The sequence below is a fragment of the Pituophis catenifer genome, unplaced genomic scaffold (assembly GCF_029215685.1).
Source record: "Pituophis catenifer annectens isolate HBS135680 unplaced genomic scaffold, rPitCat1.0.hap2 SCAF_2, whole genome shotgun sequence".
Classification (NCBI taxonomy): domain Eukaryota; kingdom Metazoa; phylum Chordata; class Lepidosauria; order Squamata; family Colubridae; genus Pituophis; species Pituophis catenifer.
The window spans coordinates 39,430,024-39,444,728 of record NW_027256882.1 but is presented as its reverse complement, the minus strand read 5'-3'; the positions used below and the strand labels follow the sequence as shown (position 1 = coordinate 39,444,728).

At 41.3% G+C, this 14,705-nt stretch overlaps 1 long non-coding RNA gene across 2 annotated transcripts in view; it reads left to right on the top strand.

Moving 5' to 3' along the window:
* Nucleotides 1-14,705, top strand: part of LOC139312128 (uncharacterized) — a 33,439-nt gene that overhangs the window by 2,637 nt on the left and 16,097 nt on the right. For both annotated transcript variants that reach the window (XR_011599974.1, XR_011599973.1), the window contains exon 2: nt 10,474-10,540. This is a non-coding gene — a long non-coding RNA (uncharacterized lncRNA). The remainder of the gene's footprint in view (nt 1-10,473; nt 10,541-14,705) is intronic.

Here is a 14,705-nt window from a genome sequence, read left to right as displayed (position 1 = left end):
TTTCTCGGGATGAGACGACCCAGATCTGACTCTGGGAGCCTCTTTTATTGTACACAAACAAAGGCAGGAGGGGTTTGTTAGCTTAAGCCAATAATATATTACAGCATGTCTCATGTAATGCATACGTAAGTACAAGTAATACATGGAAGCAATGCCCAAATTTGGGAAGATCTACAATCCTAGCTGCTAGTGAATTGTGGCAGCCCTTATCTATGAGTTGTTGCAACCTTTATCTAGTTTTTCGCATACGCGGTACAGCATGATTCTCTCATGCCTGCGCGTAGCTCCTGAGCATGTTACAACATCTCCTACTTTTTGTTTTAATTTTTTTTGCAACAGGGTTAGCTGTGTTGTTATTATGATGTTCTCTTTATGCCTGGGAAACATGCCTATCATCATAGCAAACAAAGCACATGGATACTACAACATACAGAAATAAGCAAAGCAATGATCATGAGTACAGTAGACAATATGTTCTTCAGCCATCCAGTTTCTGCAAATGTTTGTAGCTCACCCATCCTTTTATTACGGTGAACAAAGTTAGTGGAAAAGTGGCCAGGAGATGTCAAGCGAGGTAGGCCATCAAGTTTCTGAGTTGTATTCCAGTTATACATTTCCACAAATCGCTCGCACAAATTGTAAATCCATCCGGATCCAGGCACCCAAGAAAACCACGTCAGGAGTTTGTAACCTCTGAGTTATTCTGGAAGCCCTATCCTGTAAGTCCCGAGCACCTTCTCTGACCACACCTGATTTGTTCCTCCAGTTCCAGAAGGGCTGTGGTTTCACTTATCAGGACGTCCTTCCTATTGGAGGGAATAAAACCTTTGCACATTTGCAGAAGGGAGGGGAGACATTGGATACAGCAACAAAGCAAAACAAGCAGTACGATTATAGATACAATAGTTGGCATAATTGATTTCAACCAAGAACCATCCGGGAGCCATGACCAAAGAGCAGCCCAGATGTCAATGGCGCCAGATCAATTGGATGATAAGGGATTGTTTTTGATCAAGTTTTCCATATGTTCTATGGTGTGAGTGATGTTATACTGATAATCAGATACATAGGTACAACAACGTGAATGCATGAGGGCACAATCGCCTCCTTTAACTACCAGCACAATATCTAAGGCATATCGGTTTTGTAAGACTACCTCCCTGATTTCAGCCAGTTCTTTGTTCATCAGCTTCAGCACCTTGATAGTCTCGTTGAACATATGTACTGTCCAGTTATTTAATAAATGAAGATCCCGATAGTTTATTGCCACCCGAGATTGGGCAAGATGCCTCTGGATATCTGAGTTTTTAATGAGCCACCCAGTGTCAGTGGTGGGTGTGGTTTGGGAAATAGGAGTAGTGGAGTTTGTCCGATTAGCAGCTATTTGAATGTCTTTTATTACTGTCCCATCATAATTGAATGTAGAGACTGCTGACATGAAGGATCATGAGATGTAGGGGGAATAAATGCAAGATCGTGACTTAATTCCAGAATCCGTGATATATAGTCTCCTTTATGCAATTGTTGCAGAGGCCCATTGTCCTTATTCACTCCCCCTTCAGCTGGAAATGTCAATATGGGAACCTTAGGTGGTGGAGTAGACTTAGGTAGAAAGTAAGGACCTTGTGCATAGACAATGCGTTTGTGGCGGAAGCGTACTTGACTTGAAGTGTATGTATGTGGGGATTTGATGTTCCTTACATGTCACTTGAGAGTCCCAAAGCTAACAATGTCCAAGGCCATAAACAAATCATAGTCACTTATACATGTGAAACAAAATTACTAGCAAAATTAGAAAAACAATTACCCACAAAACCCACTCCCAAACTTCTACTAACATTAGTATGTGTAAGAAAGTGTTATATTAAGGCTAATAAAATGTATATGTACAATGTGAAGGTAATTTCCTCCTGATGAATCTTCCGCTGTGCGTTGAGAGTCTGTTGCCGGTAGGACTCAGCAAGGTGCTTTCTTCTTAAATCTCAGCACGAGGGGTTTCTCCTTCTTTTTGTTGTAAATTAAATGGTCTTACGTGTCTTCTGGGGATCCAAATGATGCGATCATTGTCCTGGACAGCAGCGTATCCACGGCCCCGGGTAATAAGGTCAGCGGGCCCTCTCCATGCAGGATCAGGTAGTTGGCGGAAAGAGACCTTCGGTTTTGGGGTAGCTGATGGAGAAGCAGAAAAATGACGGGTCGCAGCCGATGTGGGAGGCTGTCCAGTCAGGTTAAGAAAGTTCAAAGTATATAAGCAAGGATTGAGTTTGTTTTGCATGGCTGGGAGGCCGAGGCATTTTTCCTCTTTCAATTTATAAGCCAAATTTATGTGTGATGGACCACTTGTTACAAAAGTCTGCAAAGGCAGTACTGGTGTACACAGGTCCATTGTCAGTTTGAAGTTCAATTGGGCATCCCATCAATGCAGAAGTCCGAATACAATGATTTATTACATGTTTGGTTGCTTCTCCCCTTTTTGGGAATGCCATCCTGAATAAGTATCCACGGAAACATGCAAATATTTCCATGGGGCAAAGGATGGATACTGAGTTACATCCATTTGCCAAATTTCACAAGCTTTGAGTCCTCTAGGGTTTACACCCATAGGGATAGAATGAGCTTGTTGACTACAGGTAGGACATTGTTGTATGATGGCAGTCGCTTCGGCTGCCGTGAGACCAAATTGTTTTGCCAATGCTTTTTTATTTTGATGGAAATCTCTGTCTCCGCCGCCCACAATATCTATAACCTTCCAATAAACAAATCTCCTTATAACACTAAACATTCAAATCCTTTCTTCCGCTGCCATTCTGACTTCCAAGCCAGCCCAAGTCTGTGCAAACCAACTTACCTAAATGTCTTTTCTTACATACAACCACTTTCTCTTACTTCCAAAAGTCAACTTTCTGTTTTCCTTCACTGACTCTCTCTTCCCTCCCCACTTCTGGGTTAAAACCCTCAAAGCCATACCCTTACATTCCCTGTAACACTGGGTTCTTTGCATACCAGTCTTCATACAAAATAGCACAATTATCTATTCACAGCCTACAATATCCAGTCAATCCTAGAAATTTCCTCAACTCTTCAGGTGTTATCTTCTTTCATTAATTAAATGTCCTATGTATTTTATCTCTCTGTCTACATATTGTAATTTCTAACTCATCTCTGTGATAATTCCTAAAAATGGCAGCAGTTTTTGCTGCTGACAAACAAAAAAACAAATAAACAAACAACAGACAAACAAAGAACAAACATGCCATCTGTTAAGTATGCAAAATGCACGTAGACATAAAAACATAAAGGAGTAAGAAAAACAGCTTCAAAAATAAAACAAACAATCTAAATGAGGTATTTTGAGTCATTACTCTGAAACTGCAAAGGCAGGTATCAGATATCACCCTTTACCCCGTCTTTCTCAGGCTGGTTCTCTGAGAGAGAGAAAAAATGGTGAAAAGAACAAAAACCGTAGCCCCCCTTTTTGTGCCTCTCACCTCCCAGGGAAAAAAAGGGAGGGGGTGAGAGAAAGGAAAAAACTTTTTAAAACGGACAAGCCTCCCTCCTCCTGGGAGGACAGGAAGAGAAAGGAAAAAAAATGCTTATACACAAAATTACATTTCATGCAATCCAATAAATGTCTACATACACACCCATTCACATCTGTACTGCAATCAGACCTTTCGTATAAACCACTTTCACATAAAAAAATTCATTTAATGCGTCCTCCATACAAATCAGTCATTAAAATTATTTCAATGAAGTAGCTTATTCCCAAAACAGTGGAAAAAATTTCAGGCAGCAGTTTTAATCACAAAAGGTGATATTGGGCCCATAACCATTGCCTGTTTTTCCACAGCTTCAAGTTCAAGCCTAGTCAATTTTTGCTGGCCAGCCAAGCATATCATAATTAAAATTATTTCAATCACATACTATTCCACACACTATCATTATAGATGCACATCAACAAAATATTTTTAACAGAAATCACTTCAAGTTGATCAGTTCAAATTATCTGAGTCTTCCCATTTAGACAGGTTTTAATTTTATTACCTGCTAAACCCCGGGTGGGAAGAACAATAAACAGTTTACAAACATACTGAGAGTCAGAGATCAGATTGTTGAGGAAGGTTGTTGAGAAAAGGTGTGGAAAGCTGAGATAGCTGCAGAAGTGAAAGTCAGATTTTGAGATAGAAAGAACAATATTTATTAAATCAGTTCCATTTCTTCGACAGTCTGGATTACGCCCCAAGGTTATAATTTCAGCAATAGCTTAAATAAAGGGTAAAACATTTTTAGATGGTAATGAGACAAATAAAGCCATTCAATGCAATATACTTTTTGCTGTTCTAAAGCAGCCAATACTCCTGTGGATAGCTTACTAGTAGGAAATATTAACAAACTGACAATTTCTATGAGGGATCCAATCTACAAACTGAATACTCAAGATGTTAATTAAATCTCCTGGCTTTTTTTTTCCTTTAGTCAATAACTCAAATAATGGGCTAAGTAAATGCATAGGTAAAAAAAATATGAGCGGACCCAATTAATAGTACCCAGTAATTGTTGCAAATTTACTAAGGAAATAACTTTTGGTAACTTTATACAAGGGAAAGCCGGAACAGAAAGAAATTGCACATACAGATAAGGAGTGTACAGCTGTATTTTTTCTGGGGCAATGTGCAATTCATTTACACATAAATCATTTTGTATTTCAAAAAGCCAATTAGGTTGTTTTCTTGAGGTTTGCTGCCTGGTGATAAAGCAGTGCTAACAAATTGGTTTTATACAATGTTTCTATATCCTGACACACTTGAACCATATCTGCCAAATCAAGATCTTTTCCCAGCCCAACAATTGCTCCTCGGCATTCAGAAGTGGCGTTCTTTGTAGCTTTTTTCCTTATGTTAGAGAAGGCTTGTTGACGCTTGCCAAAAACAGGCATTTTTCTGAAGGTTTGATAAGCACATTCAGAAGAAACTTGCAAAGTTGCAGCCGATAGGAATTTCTTCTATATTCCACCCCCCCCTTTTTTTTGTCTAACTGTTTCTTTGAATTCTGCTTAGTGGGGGTGTTACCAGTTCCTTCAGAAGGAACTGATGATTCAATTAAAGATGGTTTTGAGGTGACAATTTTAACTTTATAATCAGGTGGAGGACTTGTAATTAATTGTTGCTCTTCCAAGGCATCAGAGCTATATTTTCTATTCCTTGATGACATTAATCTAAAAAGGAACCATTATCAGTGTCCTGAAGGCTCTTTTTTTTTTTTCATGCATAATTAAACACTCTATAGCCAATCTCCAGAGTGCCAGAATTTTTCCAGGGCTTGGGGAGGTTTATGGAGGCTTATTCCTATCTGCTTCCACACTTTCACTTTTAAAGAGCCCTTTTCCGGATAAGCCGGATAATGTTGCCAAATGTATTTTAGTACACTGATTAGATATTTTTTCGGGGGAATGGGAAGCGGCTTACCCGCCGCCTGGAATTACACTAGATAATTTGCAGATATCTCGAAGTTCATTGAGATGAATTGCCTGGTCCTTCGAGAAGCCCGATCCCATACTCACGATGTGGGAGGGTGCTCCGTTCACCGACGGCCGTCCCTGGGTGCGAGGCTATTCCCAGCCGGGGGTGAGATGGGTGGGTGACACGGATATCAATCACGTCGGGGTCACCAGATGTGAGTTTTCCGCGGGCCGCCCATGAGGTCAATATTGAGAAAAGACACGGACACGAGTTTTCTCGGGATGAGACGACCCAGATCTGACTCTGGGAGCCTCTTTTATTGTACACAAACAAAGGCAGGAGGGGTTTGTTAGCTTAAGCCAATAATATATTACAGCATGTCTCATGTAATGCATACGTAAGTACAAGTAATACATGGAAGCAATGCCCAAATTTGGGAAGATCTACAATCCTAGCTGCTAGTGAATTGTTGCAGCCCTTATCTATGAGTTGTTGCAACCTTTATCTAGTTTTTCGCATACGCAGTACAGCATGATTCTCTCATGCCTGCGCGTAGGTCCTGAGCATGTTACAACAGCGTGCAGCGCCTGAGGGTTTCTTACCGCTCCCCGCATTTTGCACCGTTGAGCCTAAATGACAGCCGGCCAGGTTCTCTGGCAAAAGAGCAAGGTGGAGCCCGACATTTGCAAAACAACCGCCCTCTCTTTCTTGTAGCCATTGCCTCTCCCAATCAAATCGGTGTGGCCAGTTACAAAAAGGAAGTGACTTTGTCCGCAAGGCAAACCCCAAACCTACTGCGCAAAAAACAACAACAAAAAACCCGTAGAAACAAAGCTGATGATTCCGCGACTAACTTTTAAGATGGCTGGATTTCAACTCCCAAAATTCCTCGGAAGTTGAAAGGCTGCCGCCCTGTGTTCTTTCTTTCTTTTTTTTTTTTTTTATTGCAAAAGTTTTACAATTAGATTTTCACCCCTTTTTTCACCCCCCCCACCTCCCTCCCCAAACCCTCCCTAACCCTCCCCCCCCAGACTTCCCTATTATATACTCATAACTAGTAACACTAGTAAACAAGCTTAAACCGATCCCTCCCCCTGTATAATTTTTCCTCTTTATCTCTTTACATTAAAATATTTCTAATACATTATTTTCAAATAAAAGCTATTTGATACTTTCTAGTTTGGTATTTGTTCTGAACATATTCTATCCACCTTTTCCATTCCCATTCATAAGTCTCTTGTGAACAGTCTTTTAAATATGCTGAAATCTTCGCCATCTCAGCAAAACTAGCCATCTTCAAAGTCCATTCCTCGATAGTGGGTAAAGCTTCATTCTTCCAATATTTACCTATCAACAATCTTGCTGCTGTTATCATATACAATATCAGTTTTATCTCACCCCGTGTAAAACCCTTAACTATACCCAATAAAAACAACTGTGGAGAAAATTGAATTTTTTTCCTCAAAACATTCTGCATGACCCACCAAATTTTTATCCAAAAAGCCTTAACTTTCCTACAGGTCCACCAAACATGATAATACGTGGCATCTAAACATTCACATCTCCAACATTTTGGCTGAACATTAGGGTACATACATGACAACTTTTTGGGATCTAAATGCCATCTATAAAACATTTTATAAAAATTTTCTCTCAGGTTTTGCGACTGTGTAAATTTAACATTCTGAACCCAAATTTTTTCCCATGTTTCCAGCATCACTGGTTCTTCAAAATTCTGTGCCCACTTAATCATACAGTCTTTAACTAATTCAGTTTCTGAATCTCTTTCTAGCAAAACATTATAAAGCCTTTTGATATGCATTGGACCTTTCTCTCTTATATGTCTAACCAATTCTTCCTCATGCAACATAATACCAGTTTTTTGGTCCTCTTTCCATCTCAATTGTAATTGATTATATTGTAACCAAGTTAAATTAAGCCCTTCATCCAACAGTGTCTGTAATGTCTTCAGCTGCCATCTGCCCGCATCTGTAAAAAGAACCTCTTTGTATAAAAACCCCCCGAGTGACATTATATTTGTATTCCACAAAGTATGACCAAGATCCAGCCATAGCGGTATTTTGTAATCCCATTTGAGTCGGTGCTTCTTCCAAACTCTCATCAAAGAGTCTCTAAGTATATGACTTTTAAATACTTTATCAACTTTGTCATCGTAGAATAAGTAGGCATGCCATCCAAGTTCAAGGTCAAAACTTTCTGCTTTCAATATTCCAGTCTTTTTACTTCCAAACCAATCACTTGTTAAAGTTAAAGCTGCTGCATCATAATATAACTGTAGGTTTGGGACTGTGTTCTTTCTGTACTAAGCTGCTTGGTCTTGTCTCTACTTGTAGATCTGACCTCATTTAATACGATCCAAGACCAATTAGTGTGCAAGCTCCTACTGAGAGGCTGACTAGTGCCCCCCACCCCCACAGGTTGCCAGGTCTGCTTCCAAAAAATAGCGGACAAGCTATAATTAAATTATATATTTTCTTACAAACATTTTAACACGTATTAAAATAATCACTTCAAAACTACTTAAAATTCAAAACATCAAATATAATAATATGTAAAATATTAAATTACATTTTACTTTGCTGTCGGGTGTATTTTTTATTTGACTGCGCAGCTTTGATCAATTCTTTGTGTTTAAGGAATAATTCTTTAATTTCAGTACAACGTTGAGAAATGTTAAAAAATATACAAAGTTCACTTCGAACTGATGGTACAAGCAGTCGGTTACGTTCGTCAGTCCACAAATTTCCCATGATGCTGAAAATTTGTTCAACGTTTCCATTTGATACCGGAATTGATGCACAATACTGGAACAGTTTCAGTAAACTCGGAGCTGGCTCTTTCTTGAAAAAGTACGTCCACTTATCAAGGGATGAATCGCCCTGCAGATGAACATAAACTTGGTGTATTTGCACACTCCTCTCTTTCGTTTTAAAGAATTCGAAATCTCGCCGCTGTCACTCTCATCACTCGACGCCATTTTAGGTCAGTTGACACAAGCTACAATACATTTTAAAAATGTGAACTGTACATAATTTTATAATATATTTTTATTTCAATCTCATCATTAATTTTTTCAGAGAATCGAGTTCAATAGATTTTCAATCTTTGTCTCATTCTAACTTATGAAAAAAAAGACAAAACGCGATTCTCCTATCCTTATTCTCTTAGACTGTACAGCTTTAGATTACGTACCATTTCATCATAAAGCTTTTGAATAAAAAAAATATTGTTTTCTAGTGTCTTGACCTTGAACACCTACTTGGTCCCTATTGGTTTTTTGTTCTCTGGTGCTTGAGCTGGTGAGTATACTCGCAGGTCCCTAAGACTCTCCATTTCCCTTTCCATGGCTTGTTTCCATTTTTCTTTCTCTTCCTGGGGAAGGTCGAGCATCTCTTCATAGGAACTGGGTGTGATATTTTCTGTATGTATAGACATGACGTAATCTTCAAATCTCTTTGGTATTTTGTTTCTACTCGTTCTGATTGGTTTGTCAGGAGGTGTGTCTGTTTCATGCAGGTACTTGGCTTCTTTGTTAGTGAGGCTTTGTTAGTAAATTCAAAGTGGAATGCTCTTCCTTCCATTCCTTGGCCCTTAATTTGTGGTGTTTGGGCCTGTGTGTTATGGTTTCTTTTGCTTTTTCAGTGATTGGTTCCTCATTCCTTTGTTTATCTGAGTGCGTATCCCCACCAAGAAAAATGTCGTTGCAATGAAGCTTTGACCAATTTGAATGTTCATGAAAGTCCACAGATCTAGACACAATAAACTTGGTATTGCAATCCACGAACTTGAAACCTTTTGTTCCTGGTTCATACCCCATGAATCTTAGTCTTTTGGATATCTTTTCTCCTTTCTTTCTTAATTGTCTGGGGATATGAACATCCGCTGGGACACCAAATATATGCAGGTGAGCTAGGTTAGGTTTTCTCTTATACATTATCTGCGTCTTCTAGGACACATCTCACCATTGTTTGGAGCATGCTATTTTTACGTTCTATGACTCCATTTTGAAAGGGGGGAAAAAGGTGAGTTCGAGTCCTGCTGTGGGGTCAGTCTGTAGGCGGTCGATGTCCTGTGCTTGTCGCGGAAGTATGTCGCTTTTCTGGGGAGTGGCAGGGTGGGTGCTTCGGTGCCGATGGTCACTCTGATGCCCCTCTGGCTTTCGGAGGTTTCTTTGCGGCTTGTGGCTGGAGCGGGAGGCTGGAACGTGGAGCCAAAAGCTGCCGCTAGAGTCTCGATGGCTCTCTCTATCTTGAGCTCGGTAGGCGAGCTCCTGTTGCTTTGGATTTGTTCCTCACAGTTGTCTTCGGGATGTTCCTCGTTTGTTTTGGGGCTCTGGCTGTTTCGTGCCATTGAGTTTGAATCCCGGCCCCCATTGGTTGTTGGCCATTCCAAGATGGCCACCGGGAAAAGGGCGCAAAAATGGGTTCGGCTAGCTCTGGGTCATCTGACTGGGCTGGCCTGTCCCTTACCAGAGTGGTAGTTCCTTGCATCAGCTCTGGGGCCTCAATCGCTGCTCCGTGGCTCCCGAGAAGGCTTTGGAGGTTCGCAATGAGGTTTTCTTCGCTGGTAGGCATCTCCATTAATTTCAGTATTGATAGCCTTAGTTCATCTCCTCTCTGTGATGCTTCCTGTTCGCGATCGCTTGCTTTCTCTTGTTGTCTCTCGTTCCTGGGCAGTGAGTTCAGATCGCCATCCTGCTCACTCTAAGTCGGTGTGGCTCTTGCTGTGGCACCTCTGGGTGTCAGTTGTGCAGCCATTTGTCGAGTGAAAGCTCTTGTGTTTATTCTGTTCTTCTTTTCAGAATAAACAGTTGGATCAGTCATTATTCAGAGTTATGGGTAACCATCCTCTGCTACCATTCTGTGAGAATGATGGATCTAACCCAATAACTTATAAGACACAAGTATATCTTCTTTTAGTTTCTTTATTGCAGGCCTGAACTAGTCTGGGCCCATTCAGTTGATAACCACTGACCTTTGTCCTTCTCTTACAGGTACACATCTGGAACTGCTGGATGGCCTCGTGGTGGGACCTCTTAAACCCAGGGGGAGGAGTCAGAGGTAAGGTGGAATGATGGGATATGTGGTTGTGTTAACCCTTGCAGAACTATGAGGGCATATGATACGAATGGGTTAGACATTTAACCTGACAATAAAGCTTAAAAATTGTGACTGTTTTCCTAGCCATGGTACTATAGCTGCAATCTGTAGTAAATCCTTGATTTTCAAGGAGCACAATGGGAAAAAAATGAGATTAAGATTTCACATAAAACAACCAAACTAATTTATTTATTTATAATTTATTTATAATTTAATTTCTATACCGCCCTTCTCTCAAAGGACTCGGGGCGGTGTACAGCCAATTAAAAGCACAATATATACAAACATCAAATTTAAAAATAATTAAAAATATTAAACAATTTCGGCCCGGAATTAAAACCCAAAAATTTAAAACACCCAATTTAAAATCATTTACATAGATAGCCCGGCCTGGCGGAACAGTAGGGTTTTAAGAGCGCAGCGAAACACACAGAGGTTGGAGATCTTACGTATTTGCGGGGGCAGTTCCTTCCACAGGGCAGGAGCACCCACAGAGTAGGCCCTCCCCCTGGGTGTTGTAACTTGGCTGATGGCACCCTGAGGAGCCCCTCTCTGTGGGAGCGAACTGGCCGGTGGGAGGCTACTGGTGACAGAAGTCGGTCTCGAAGGTATCCAGGTCCTATGCCATAATAAAAAGAAGGTACCGAAACCTGCCTAGTACTGACAATAAAGATAGCAAAGTGATGGGTAGGTGATCCTGCCTTTTAGGATCAAGGTTCAACCATGAATAATAAAGGAACAAGCAGTCAAGAAATGAGCCACAGAATAGATATTTGAATGCTGGGATGTATCTATAGTGGAGATTGAATAATATGTATCATGCTGAATGTGGCTGAAGCATACGTAAAGCCATAAAAATAAAACAGATGGTTAAAAATAAAAGGAATGTAAAATTTTATTTAACGAAGGTTTAAAATAGATATCTTATTCCTGGTAACCATTAGTGGACTTTTGGTGACCAGGACTTAATTACAAGGTTTTAAGGGTTTCTTTACAGATAAAGAGATGAGATACAGGAAGAAACTTCTCCACCAAGCCCATTAGTTCAAATGTTAGACAACTTCATACTTGTTATGAAGGGGAAGATATCATTTCTTTATATATTTCCTTCCTTCCCTGGATTTTCTACCTCCTATTTTTTCAGTTTCTATTAGTTCTTATCTTTTTAAATGTAGAGTTCAATAAAATTGTTACAAAAGAGTTTTAAGGACAGCGATTTTTCATCCATAGTCCAATAGCAATAGCACTTAGACTTATATACCGCTTTACAGCCCTCTCTAAGTGATTTACAGAGCCAGCCTATTGCCCCCAACAATCTGGCTCCTCATTTTACCCACCTTGGAAGGATGGAAGGCTGAGTCAACTTTGAGCCTGGTGAGATTCGATCTGCCAAATTGCAGGCCGCTGGCAGTTAGCAGAACTGTCTTGCAGTGCTGCATTCTAACCACTGCAATAGTCATGAAGCGCTTTTGCTGTGCTGCTTCATGCCGCCCATTGCATGAAAGTTATCAACAAGTCGCCACAGCGATTTGATTTGAATGACTGAGAGTCACCCATGAAACAAGCACAATGCTTAACAGCAGGGGTGTCAAACTCATAGCCTGGGGGCCAGATCCGGCCCGTGGGGTGCTTAGATCTGGCTTGCAGGGCCATCCTGGAAACAGCAAAGGACTGGCCCGCTGTGCCTCTGCCAGGGAAAACAGAGCTTGGGAGGGCCACATGCAGCCCTCTTGGGCTCCATTTTCGCTGGCAGAGGGTTGCAGGAGGCTGTCGTAGCCGGAAACAGAGATCAGGAGCCTGTTTTTGCTGGTAGAGCTCTCGGTCCATCAAAGGAATATTCATGACAATAAAATCACCTTCATCTTTTAAGCACACACATCAGGGGTTCTAAATTTTTTTACTACCGGTTCTGTGGGCATGACTTATTTTGTGGGCGTGGCTTGATGGTCATGTGACAATTATTTAGGATTTAGCAGAGGTACTGGTCTACCAGGCTTTTAACTGTGTGCAGAGCTGTACCGATCTACCCATTTATTTTTGCAGGCATTGGTCTACCCATTTATTTTTGCAGGCACTGATTTACTCATGTATTTTTGCAGGCATTGGTCTACCCATTTATTTTTGCAGGCACTGGTCTACTCATTTGTTTTCTTTTAACACTGATCAGCTGTAGGGCGGCCCTTTGAAGCCCCGCGGCAAGAGTTTAAACAGTCTTTTTCCCTCTAGCCATCATCTGGGATTCAGGAGGCAGCAATAGATTGGGGGGTGAGGCCAAATAAAAGGTAAGAATAACGCGGGAGTGGGTGGTTGGGGGGCGTGGGGGGGAGAACCGGTTCGGTGACATCATATCGTCACTGCTACCGGCTCGGCGGAACCAGGCCAAACTGGGAGGAACCCACCAGTGGCACACATCCCACACACCCAACAAAATCACTGGAGCAAATTACAAGCATAAGAAATGCAAAGAGGCTGCATCTTTCAGTGATTCAGTGGAATTACTGACTTAATCTCCATAAAGCACCAGAGGGCAGGAGAAAAAATAATGGGTGCTTGGAAACTCATTAAAGAGTGATGCTAGAAGTAATGAGAAATTAAGTGAGAATTAATCAGTGAAACAACTTGCCTCCAGAAGTTGTAAGTGCTCCAACACTGGATGTTTTAAGAAGAGATTGGACAGCCATTTGTCTGAAAAGATACAGGTCTTCCTGCCTAGGCAGGATGTTGGACTAGTAGACTTCCAAGGCCTCTTTCAACTCTGTTATTCTGACAGTAAGAACAATTGCCTCCCAGAGTTGTGGGTACTCCACTACTGGAGGTCTTCAAAAGAAGTCTAGACAATCATTGGACAGGGATGGAATAAGATCTCCTTGTCTTGAGCTGGAGGTTGGATTAGAGAGGAGAGGGTCAATCTATTTTCCAAAGCACCTGAAGGCCAGAAAAGGAATAATGGATGGAAACTGATCAAGGAGAGATTCAACCTGGAAACAAGGAGAAATTTTCAGACAGTGAGAGCCATCAACCCATGGAGCAGAAGTTGCCTTCAGAAGTTGTGGGAGCTTCATCACTCGAGACTTTCAAGAAAAGATTGGACTGCCATTTGTCAGAAATGGTGTAGGGTCTCTTGCTTGAGTGGGGGGTTGGACTAGATGACCTATAAGATCTCTTCCAACTCTGTCAATCTGTTAGAAGACCTTTGAGATCCCTTTCAGCCCTATGATTCAGTGGTTCCGTGATTCCAGAATCTAGAACAAGATTTCCCAACCTTGTCAATTTTAAGGTGTGGAATTCAGTTCCCAGAATTCCTCAGCCAGCATGAGGGAGTTGAAATCCACCCCTCCTTTGGCCAGCCACCTATAAGAATGTCCTTGATTCCCACAGGAAAACTTTATTGTTTTGTCTAGCAAACCCCGTCTAATTATTTGCCCCCTCCCTCTGTTGTGTGGCAACCCTGAAGCCTCCAAAGAGCCTTGGTGGTGCAGCAGACTAAAGTGCTGTTAACTAGCACCAGTTGCCTGCAATTACTGCGAGTTCGAATCTCACCAGGCTCAAGGTTGACTCAGCCTTCCATCCTTTTGAGGTAGGTAAAATGAGGACCCGGATTGTGGGGGCAATAAGCTGACTTTGTATAAAAAAGAACACCACTGGGGGGGGGGCAAAAGCCCTACTAAGCAGGTATATACAAAAGTATGAAGGCTATTGCTTAACGCATTGTAAGCTGCCCTGAGTCTTCGGAGAAGGGCGGCATATAAATTGAACTAATAAATAAATAAATAAATAAATAAGAAGGGCTCAGCTAGGTTCACTTCAGGTTTGACATCTAGTTTATCAAGTACTTAGGAGGCAGGGGCTTGGAAGCACAAACAAACAACAGCCAATGACTTAATAGCCAGCCATCAACACCCCAATCAACATCCAAAAAGCCACATACAACATAAATACAACACAGAGAACAGCCTAAAGCACACACTCTTCAAGAACTTCCTTGAAGATGAGTTCCCGCACGAGTCCAAAAGCTTGGAAGACTAAACCTCTGGTCCCAGTGACTGATCTAGATTGGGTCCTGCAACATTATCCTGGAACACATATATTTCCCTTCATTTGTGAGTCATAAGTCACTTTATCCAGT